This window comes from Hyperoodon ampullatus (assembly GCF_949752795.1).
Source record: "Hyperoodon ampullatus genome assembly, chromosome: X".
NCBI lineage: Eukaryota > Metazoa > Chordata > Mammalia > Artiodactyla > Ziphiidae > Hyperoodon > Hyperoodon ampullatus.
Window position 1 is genome coordinate 38,300,515 of NC_136913.1, and position 9,333 is coordinate 38,309,847.

The 9,333-nt window shown below is 41.3% G+C and overlaps 1 pseudogene across 1 annotated transcript; it reads right to left on the reverse strand.

The window, feature by feature from the left end:
- Positions 1 to 400: 400 nt before the first annotated feature.
- LOC307069632 (signal recognition particle 14 kDa protein-like) lies at positions 401 to 7,912 on the reverse strand (annotated as a pseudogene). Its single transcript has 2 exons — positions 7,818 to 7,912; positions 401 to 640 (listed from the first exon to the last, which is right to left on the reverse strand). The product of its transcript is annotated as a signal recognition particle 14 kDa protein-like (transcript).
- Between the last annotated feature and the right edge of the window lie 1,421 nt (positions 7,913 to 9,333).

Below are 9,333 nucleotides of genomic sequence, written 5' to 3' on the forward strand. Positions count from 1 at the left end.
CAGGGCCTAAAGCCTATTCATAATCACATCATTCCAGAATGAGGAGCTATTGCCAGAAACTTTTTATGGAGTGGGAAAAGGAATAAAAGATCGTCAGTGCTGATAAATACAGGTTTAATGATACAGTGCTCTTCACAGACGGCTACAGAGACCATAAACTATTATCCAGAAACATACAAACATACAACACAGACCATGTAGCCAGATCTAAAATAAACTGGCTTCTTGTAACTACCCTGTAAACACTACAGCCCTTCTTCCATCCAAAAATGACCCTAATCTCACATGAAAACAGTTATTGTAGGGGAATCAGAAACCCAGCTTTGTGGCCAAAAGTAAAAACCAAAGGAAAAGTAACAATTCAGTGGTTAGCTGGTGAAAGCAGGAAATCTGGTGCCCTTCACTGCGCTGCTTTGCTCTTCTTACTCTTGCTCTTTTTGTCCCTCTTCTTCAGCCCATCCATGTTAGCTCTCAATAGGTTTGAATAAGCCATCTGAAACTTACTTCTTTGGAGCTCACCGCAGTGCTGATATTCTTTTTCCCATCAGTAGCTCTTAACAGACACTTGTAATCTGAGGGCTCAAAGCCCTCCACAGAACCCTTCCTTGGAATGGGTTTAGTTCGACCATCATACTTCTTTTTTTTTTTTTTTTTTTTTTGGAAAGAACTGATCTCTTGACAATATTGAGTCTTCCTAGCCACAAAAACCCATGTTCTCTCTTTTTTTTTATTTTATTAGTTTCTGCTTTATAACAAAGTGAATCAGTCATACATATATATCTGTTCCCACATCCCTTCCCTCATGCATCTCCCTCCCTCCCACCCTCCCCATCCCACCCCTCCAGGCAGTCACAAAGCACCGAGCTGATCACCCTGTATTCTGCGGCTGCTTCCCTCTATCTATCTACCTTACGTTTGGTAGTGTATATATGTCCATGCCTCTCTTTCGCTTTGTCACAGCTTACCCTTCCCCCTCCCCATAGCCTCAAGTCCATTCTCAAGTAGGTCTGTGTCTTTATTCCCGTTTTACCCCTAGGTTCTTCATGACATTTTTTTTTAATTCCATATATATGTGTTAGCATACGGTATTTGTCTTTCTCTTTCTGACTTACTTCACTCTGTATGACAGACTCTAGGTCTATCCACCTCATTACAAATAGCTCAGTTTCGTTTCTTTTTATGGCTGAGTAATATTCCATTGTATATATGTGCCACATCTTCTTTATCCATTCATCCGATGATGGACACTTAGGTTGTTTCCAGGTCCGGGCTATTGTGAATAGAGCTGCAATGAACATTTTGGTACATGTCTCTTTTTGAATTATGGTTTTCTCAGGGTATATGCCTAGTAGTGGGATTGCTGGGTCATATGGTAGTTCTATTTTTAGTTTTTTAAGGAACCTCCATACTGTTCTCCATAGTGGCTGTACCAATTCACATTCCCACCAGCAGTGCAAGAGTGTTCCCTTTTCTCCACACCCTCTCCAGCATTTATTGTTTCTAGATTTCTTGATGATGGCCATTCTGACTGGTGTGAGATGATATCTCATTGTAGTTTTGATTTGCATTTCTCTAATGATTAATGATGTTGAGCATTCTTTCATGTGTTTGTTGGCAGTCTGTATATCTTCTTTGGAGAAATGCCTATTTAAGTCTTCTGCCCATTTTTGGATTGGGTTGTTTGTTTTTTTGCTATTGAGCTGCATGAGCTGTTTATAAATTTTGGAGATTAATCCTTTGTCAGTTGCTTCATTTGCAAATATTTTCTCCCATTCTGAGGGTTGTCTTTTGGTCTTGTTTATGGTTTCCTTTGCTGTGCAAAAGCTTTGAAGTTTCATTAGGTCCCATTTGTTTATCTTTGTTTTTAGTTCCATTTCTCTAGGAGGTGGGTCCAAAAGGATCTTACTGTGATTTATGTCATAGAGTGTTCTACCTATGTTTTCCTCTAAGAGTTTGATAGTTTCTGGCCTTACATTTAGGTCTTTAATACATTTTGAGCTTATTTTTGTGTATGGTGTTAGGGAAAGATCTAGTCTCAAACTTTTACATGTCCCTGTCCAGTTTTCCCAGCACCACTTATTGAAGAGGCTGTCCTTTCTCCACTGTACATTCCTGCCTCCTTTATCAAAGATAAGTTGGCCATATGTGCGTGGGTTTATCTCTGGGCTTTCTATCCTGATCCACTGATCTATCTTTCTGTTTTTATGCCAGTACCATACTGTCTTAATTACTGTAGCTTTGTAGTATAGTCTGAAGTCAGGGAGCCTGATTCCTCCAGCTCCGTTTTTCGTTCTCAAGATTGCTTTGGCTATTCGGGGTCTTTTGTTTTTCCAAACAAATTTTGAAATTTTTTGTTCTACTTCTGTGAAAAATGCCAGTGGTAGTTTGATAGGGATTGCATTGAATCTGTAGATTGCTTTGGGTAGTAGAGTCATTTTCACAATATTGATTCTTCCAATCCAGGAACATGGTATATCTCTCCATCTATTTGTATCATCTTTAATTTCTTTCATCAGTGTCTTATAATTTTCTGCATACAGGTCTTTTGTCTCCTTAGGTAGGTTTATTCCTAGATATTTTATTCTTTTTGTTGCAGTGGTAAATGGGAGTGTTTTCTTGATTTCACTTTCAGATTTTTTGTAATTAGTATATAGGAATGCCAGAGATTTCTGTGCATTAATTTTGTATCCTGCAACTTTACCAAATTCATTGATTAGCTCTAGTAGTTTTCTGGTAGCATCTTTAGGATTCTCTATGTATAGTATCACGTCATCTGCAAACAGTGACAGCTTTACTTCTTCTTTTCCAATTTGGATTCCTTTTATTTCCTTTTCTTCTCTGATTGCTGTGGCTAAAACTTCCAAAACTATGTTGAATAAGAGTGGTGAGAGTGGGCAGCCTTGTCTTGTTCCTGATCTTAGTGGAAATGGTTTCAGTTTTTCACCATTGAGGACAATGTTGGCTGTGGGTTTGTCATATATGGCCTTTATTATGTTGAGGAAAGTTCCCTCTATGCCTACTTTCTGCAGAGTTTTTATCATAAATGGGTGTTGAATTTTGTCGAAAGCTTTCTCTGCATCTATTGAGATGATCATATGGTTTTTCTCCTTCAACTTGTTAATATGGTGTATCACATTGATTGATTTGCGTATATTGAAGAATCCTTGCATTCCTGGAATAAACCCCACTTGATCATGGTGTATGATCCTTTTAATGTGCTGTTGGATTCTGTTTGCTAGTATTTTGGTGAGGATTTTTGCATCTATGTTCATCAGTGATATTGGCCTGTAGTTTTCTTTCTTTGTGACATCCTTGTCTGGTTTTGGTATCAAGGTGATGGTGGCCTCGTAGAATGAGTTTGGGAGTGTTCCTTCCTCTGATATTGTTTGGAAGAGTTTGAGAAGGATGGGTGTTAGCTCTTCTCTAAATGTTTGATAGAATTCGCCTGTGAAGCCATCTGGTCCTGGGCTTTTGTTTGTTGGAAGATTTTTAATCACAGTTTCAATTTCAGTGCTTGTGATTGGTCTATTCATATTTTCTATTTCTTCCTGAGTCAGTCTTGGTAGGTTGTGCATTTCTAAGAATTTGTCCATTTCTTCCAGGTTGTCCATTTTACTGGCATAGAGTTGCTTATAGTAATCACTCATGATCTTTTGTATTTCTGCAGTGTCAGTTGTTACTTCTCCTTTTTCATTTCTAATTCTATTGATTTGAGTCTTCTCCCTTCTTTTCTTGATGAGTCTGGCTAATGGTTTGTCAATTTTGTTTATCTTCTCAAAGAACCAGCTTTTAGTTTGGTTGATCTTTGCTATCGTTTCCTTCATTTCTTTTTCATTTATTTCTGATCTGATCTTTATGATTTCTTTCCTTCTGCTAACTTTGGGGTTTTTTTGTTCTTCTTTCTCTAATTGCTTTAGGTGCAGGGTCAGGTTGTTTACTCGAAATGTTTCCTGTTTCTTAAGGTGGGATTGTATTGCTATAAACTTCCCCCTTAGAACTGCTTTTGCTGCGTCCCATAGGTTTTGGGTCGTCGTGTCTCCATTGTCATTTGTTTCTAGGTATTTTTTAATTTCCTCTTTGATTTCTTCAGTGATCACTTCATTATTGAGTAGTGTATTGTTTAGCCTCCATGTGTTTGTATTTTTTACAGATCTTTTCCTGTAATTGATGTCTAGTCTCATAGCATTGTGGTCGGAAAAGATACTTGATACAATTTCAATTTTCTTAAATTTACCAAGGCTTGATTTGTGACCCAAGATATGATCTATCCTGGAGAATGTTCCATGAGCACTTGAGAAAAATGTGTATTCTGTTGTTTTTGGATGGAATGTCCTATAAATATCAACTAAGTCCATCTTGTTTAATGTATCATTTAAAGCTTGTGTTTCCTTATTTATTTTCATTTTGGATGATCTGTCCATTGGTGAAAGTGGGGTGTTAAAGTCCCCTACTATGATTGTGTTACTGTTGATTTCCCCTTTTATGGCTGTTAGTATTTGCCTTATGTATTGAGGTGCTCCTATGTTGGGTGCATAAATATTTACAATTGTTATATCTTCTTCTTGGATCGATCCCTTTATCGTTATGTAGTGTCCTTCTTTGTCTCTTCTAATAGTCTTTATTTTAAAGTCTATTTTGTCTGATATAAGAATTGCTACTCCAGCTTTCTTTTGATTTCCATTTGCATGGAATATCTTTTTCCATCCCCTTACTTTCAATCTGTATGTGTCTCTAGGTCTGAAGTGGGTCTCTTGTAGACAGCATATATATGGGTCTTGTTTTTGTATCCATTCAGCCACTCTGTGTCTTTTGGTGGGAGCATTTAGTCCATTTACATTTAAGGTAATTATTGATATGTATGTTCCTATTCCTATTTCCTTAATTGCTTTGGGTTCGTTATTGTAGGTATATTCCTTCTGTTGTGTTTCTTGCCTAGAGAAGTTCCTTTAGCATTTGTTGTAAAGCTGGTTTGGTGGTGCTGAACTCTCTCAGCTTTTGCTTGTCTGTAAACGTTTTAATTTCTCCATCAAATCTGAATGAGATCCTTGCTGGGTAGAGTAATCTTGGTTGCAGGTTTCTCTCCTTCATCACTTTAATTATGTCCTGCCACTCCCTTCTGGCTTGTAGAGTTTCTGCTGAGAGATCAGCTGTTAACCTGATGGGGATTCCCTTGTGTGTTATTTGTTGTTTTTCCCTTGCTGCTTTTAATATGTTTTCTTTGTATTTAATTTTTGACAGTTTGATTAATATGTGTCTTGGCGTATTTCTCCTTGGATTTATTCTGTATGGGACTCTCTGTGCCTCCTGGACTTGATTAACTATTTCCTTTCCCATATTAGGGAAGTTTTCAACTATAATCTCTTCAAATATTTTCTCAGTCCCTTTCTTTTTCTCTTCTTCTTCTGGAACCCCTATAATTCGAATGTTGGTGCGTTTAATGTTGTCCCAGAGGTCTCTGAGACTGTCCTCTGTTCTTTTCATTCTTTTTTCTTTATTTTGCTCTGCATTAGTTATTTCCACTATTTTATCTTCCACCTCACTTATCCGGTCTTCTGCCTCAGTTATTCTGCTATTGATCCCATCTAGAGTATTTTTCATTTCATTTATTGTGTTTTTAATTGATGCTTGATTCATCTTTAGTTCTTCTAGGTCCTTGTTAACTGTTTCTTGCATATTGTCTATTCTATTTCCAAGATTTTGGATCTTGGAAATAGAATCTTGGATCAGCTTTACTATCATTATTCTGAATTCTTTTTCAGGTAGACTGCCTATTACCTCTTCATTTGTTAGGTCTGGTAGGTTTTTATCTTGCTCCTTCACCTGCTGTGTGTTTTTCTGTCTTCTCATTTTGCTTATGTTACTGTGTTTGGGGTCTCCTTTTTGCAGGCTGCAGATTCGTAGTTCCCGTTGTTTTTGGTGTCTGTCCCCCGTGGCTAAGGTTGTTTCAGTATGTTGTGTAGGCTTCCTGGTGGGGGGGACTAATGCCTGTGTTCTGGTGGCCAAGGCTCGATCTTGCCTTTCTGGTGGACAGGTCCACGTCCGGTGGTGTTTTTTGGGGTGCCTGTGGCCTTATTATGTTTTTAGGTAGCCTCTCTGCTAATGGGTGGGGTTGTGTTCCTGCCTTGCTAGTTGCTTGGCATAGGGTGACCAGCACTGTAGCTTGCTGGTCGTTGACTGAAGCTGGGTGCTGGTGTTGAGATGGAGATCCCTGGGAGATTTTCGCTGCTTGATATTATGTGGAGCTGGGAGGTCTCTTGTGGACCCGTGTCCTGAAGTTGGCTCTCCCACTTCAGAGGCACAGCACTGACTCCTGGCTGCAGCACCAAGAGCCTTTCATCCACCCGGCTCAGAATAACAGTGAGAAGAAGTAGAAAGAAAGAATTAGTAGAAGAAAGAAAGAGAGAGGGAAAGAAAGGAAGAAGGGAAGAAAGGAAGGAAGGAAGAAAGAAAGAAAGGGAGGGAGGGAGGAAGGATGGAAAGAAAGAAGGAAAGAAAGGTGGAAGGGAGGGAGGAATGAAAGCAAAAGGAAGAGTGAATGGAAGAAGGGAGGGAGGGAGGAAAGAAAGAAAGAAAGAAAGACAGGAGGGAGGGAGGGAGGAAGGAAAGAAAAAGAAAGTGGAAAGAAGAAGGGTGGGAGGGAGGGAGGGAGGAAAGAAAAAGAAAGAAGGAAAGGAGGAGCGGAGGGAGGGAGGAAGGGAAGGTAGGAAAAAAAGAAAGAGCAGGTAAAGTAAAATAGAATAAAGTATGAAATATAGTAGCGTTATTAAAATTAAAAAGTAATTATTGAAAAAAAACACGGACCAATAGAACCCTGGGACATATGGTGGAAGCAAAGCTATACAGAGAGAATCTTACACAGAAGATTACACATACACATTCACAAAAAGAGAGCAGGGGGAAAAATCAAAAATCTTGCTCTCCAAGTCCACCTCCTCAATTTGGGATAATTCGTTGTAAAAAGAGGAAAAGGGCGAGAAGTCTGAAATCTTGCTAAGTCCACCTCCTTAATTTGGGATAATTCGTTGTAAAAAGAGGAAAAAGGGGGGAAAGTCTTAAATCTTGTCCTCAAGGTCCACTTCCTCAATTTGGGATGATTCGCTGTCCATTCATGCACTCCACAGACGCAGGGCACATCAAATGGACCGTGGAGCTTTAATCCGCTGCCTCCGAGGCTGCACAGAGAGATTTCCCTGTCTCTGCTCTCACAACTCCCGGGTCTCAGCCTTGGACCTGGCCCCGCCTCTGCGCGTAGGTCGCCGGAGGGCGTCCGTTCTTCGCTCAGACAGGACGGGTTTAAAGGAGCCGCTGATTTGGGGGCTCTGGCTCACTCAGGCAGAGGGGAGGGAGGGGCGCGCAGTGTGGGGCGGGCCTGTGGCGGCAGAGGCCGGCGTGACGTTGCAGCAGCCCGTGGCGCTCCGTGCGCCCTCCCGGGAAAGCCGTCCCCGGGTCCCGGGACCCCGGCAGTGGCGGGGTGCACAGGCCCCCCCGGAAGGCGGGGCGGACAGTGACCCGCGCTCGCACAGAGGCCCTGCGGCGGCGGCCGGCGGCCGGGCGGCGGCGGCGGCAGCAGCCGCCCCAGCGTCCCACGCCCGCCTCCGAGGTCCGCGCCTTACCCGTGGCTCGCGCCCGTCTCCGGCGCCTCCCCAAGCAGCCCTCTTAATGCCCTCTCCTCGCGCACCAGGCAACAAAAGGGAAAAAAGTCTCTTGCCTCTCCGGCAGCTCCAGACCCTTTCCCCGGACTCCCTCCGGGCCAGCCGCGGCGCACTAACTCCTTCAGGCTCTCTTCCTGCCGCCAGCCCCAGTCCTCTCCATCATACTGCTTCAGGGTGATGAACACGCTGCCCGACAACCAGCACTTCTGGAGGAACCTGGTCAGCTCCGTCAGGAACTGCTCACTCTCCAGCAGCACCATCCTGGCGCTGCTGGCTCCGCTCTGTCAGCATAAGCCCTTATGGTTTCCTTTGCTGTGCAAAAACTTTTGAGTTTAATTAGGTCCCATTTGTTTATTTTTGTTTTCATTTCCATTATCCTGGGAGGTGGATTGAAAAATATATTGCTGAGGTTTATGTCAGAGAGTGTTCTGCCTATGTTTTCCTCTAGGAATTTTATAGTGTCCGGTCTCACATTTAGGTCTTTAATCCATTTTGAGCTTATTTTTATATATGGTGTTAAAGAATGATCTAATTTCATTATTTTACATGTAGCTGTCCAGTTTTCCCAGCACCATTTGTTGAAGAGACTCTTTCCTCCATTGTGTAGTCTTGCCTCCTTTGTCATAGATGAATTGACCATAGGTGCATGGGTTTATTTCTGGGCTTTCTATCCTATTCCATTGATCTATATTTCTATTTTTGTGCCAGTACCATACTGTTTTGATGACTATAGCTTTGTAGTACAGTCTGAAGTCAGGGATGCTGATTCCTCCAGCTCCGTTTTTCTTTCTCAAGATTGCTTTGGTTATTCAGGGTCTTTTGTGTCTCCATACAAATTTTAAGACTTCTTGTACCAGTTCTGTGAAAAATGCCATTGGTAGTTTGATAGGGATTGCATTGAATCTGTAGATTGCCTTGGGTAGTATAGTCATTTTGACAATATTGATTCTTCCAATCCACGAACATGGTATATATTTCCATTTGTTTGTGTCTTCTTTGATTTCTTTCATCAGCGTCTTATAGTTTTTTAAAGTACATGTTTTGTCTCCTTAGATAGGTTTATTCTTAGGCATTTTATTCTTTTTGTTGCAATGGTAAATGGGATTGTTTCCTTAATTTCTCCTTCTGATCTTTCATTGTTAGTGTATAGAAATGCAAGATTTCTTTGTATTAATTTTGTAACCTGCAACTTTACCAAATTCATTGACGAGCTCTAGTAGTTTTCTGGTAGCATCTGTAGGATTTTCTATGTATAGTATCATGTCATCTGCAAACAGTGACAGTTTAACTTCTTCTTTTCCAATTTGGATTCCTTTTATTTCTTTTTCTTCTCTGATTGATATAGCTAGGACTTCCAGAACTATGTTGAAAGTGGCGAGAGTGGGTGGACATCCTTGTCTTGTTCCTGATCTTAGAGGAAACGTTTTCAGTTTTCACCATTGAGTATGATGTTAGCTGTAGGTTTGTTGTATATGGCCTTTATTATGTTGAGGTATGTTTCCTCTATGCCCACTTTCTGGAAAGTGGTTTTTTTTTTTTGTGGTATGCGGGCCTCTCACTGTTGTGGCCTCTCCCGTTACGAAGCACAGGCTCCGGACGTGCAGGCTCATCGGCCATGGCTCACGGGCCTAGCCGCTCCGTGGCATGTGGGATCTTCCCGGACCTGGGCACGAACCCATGT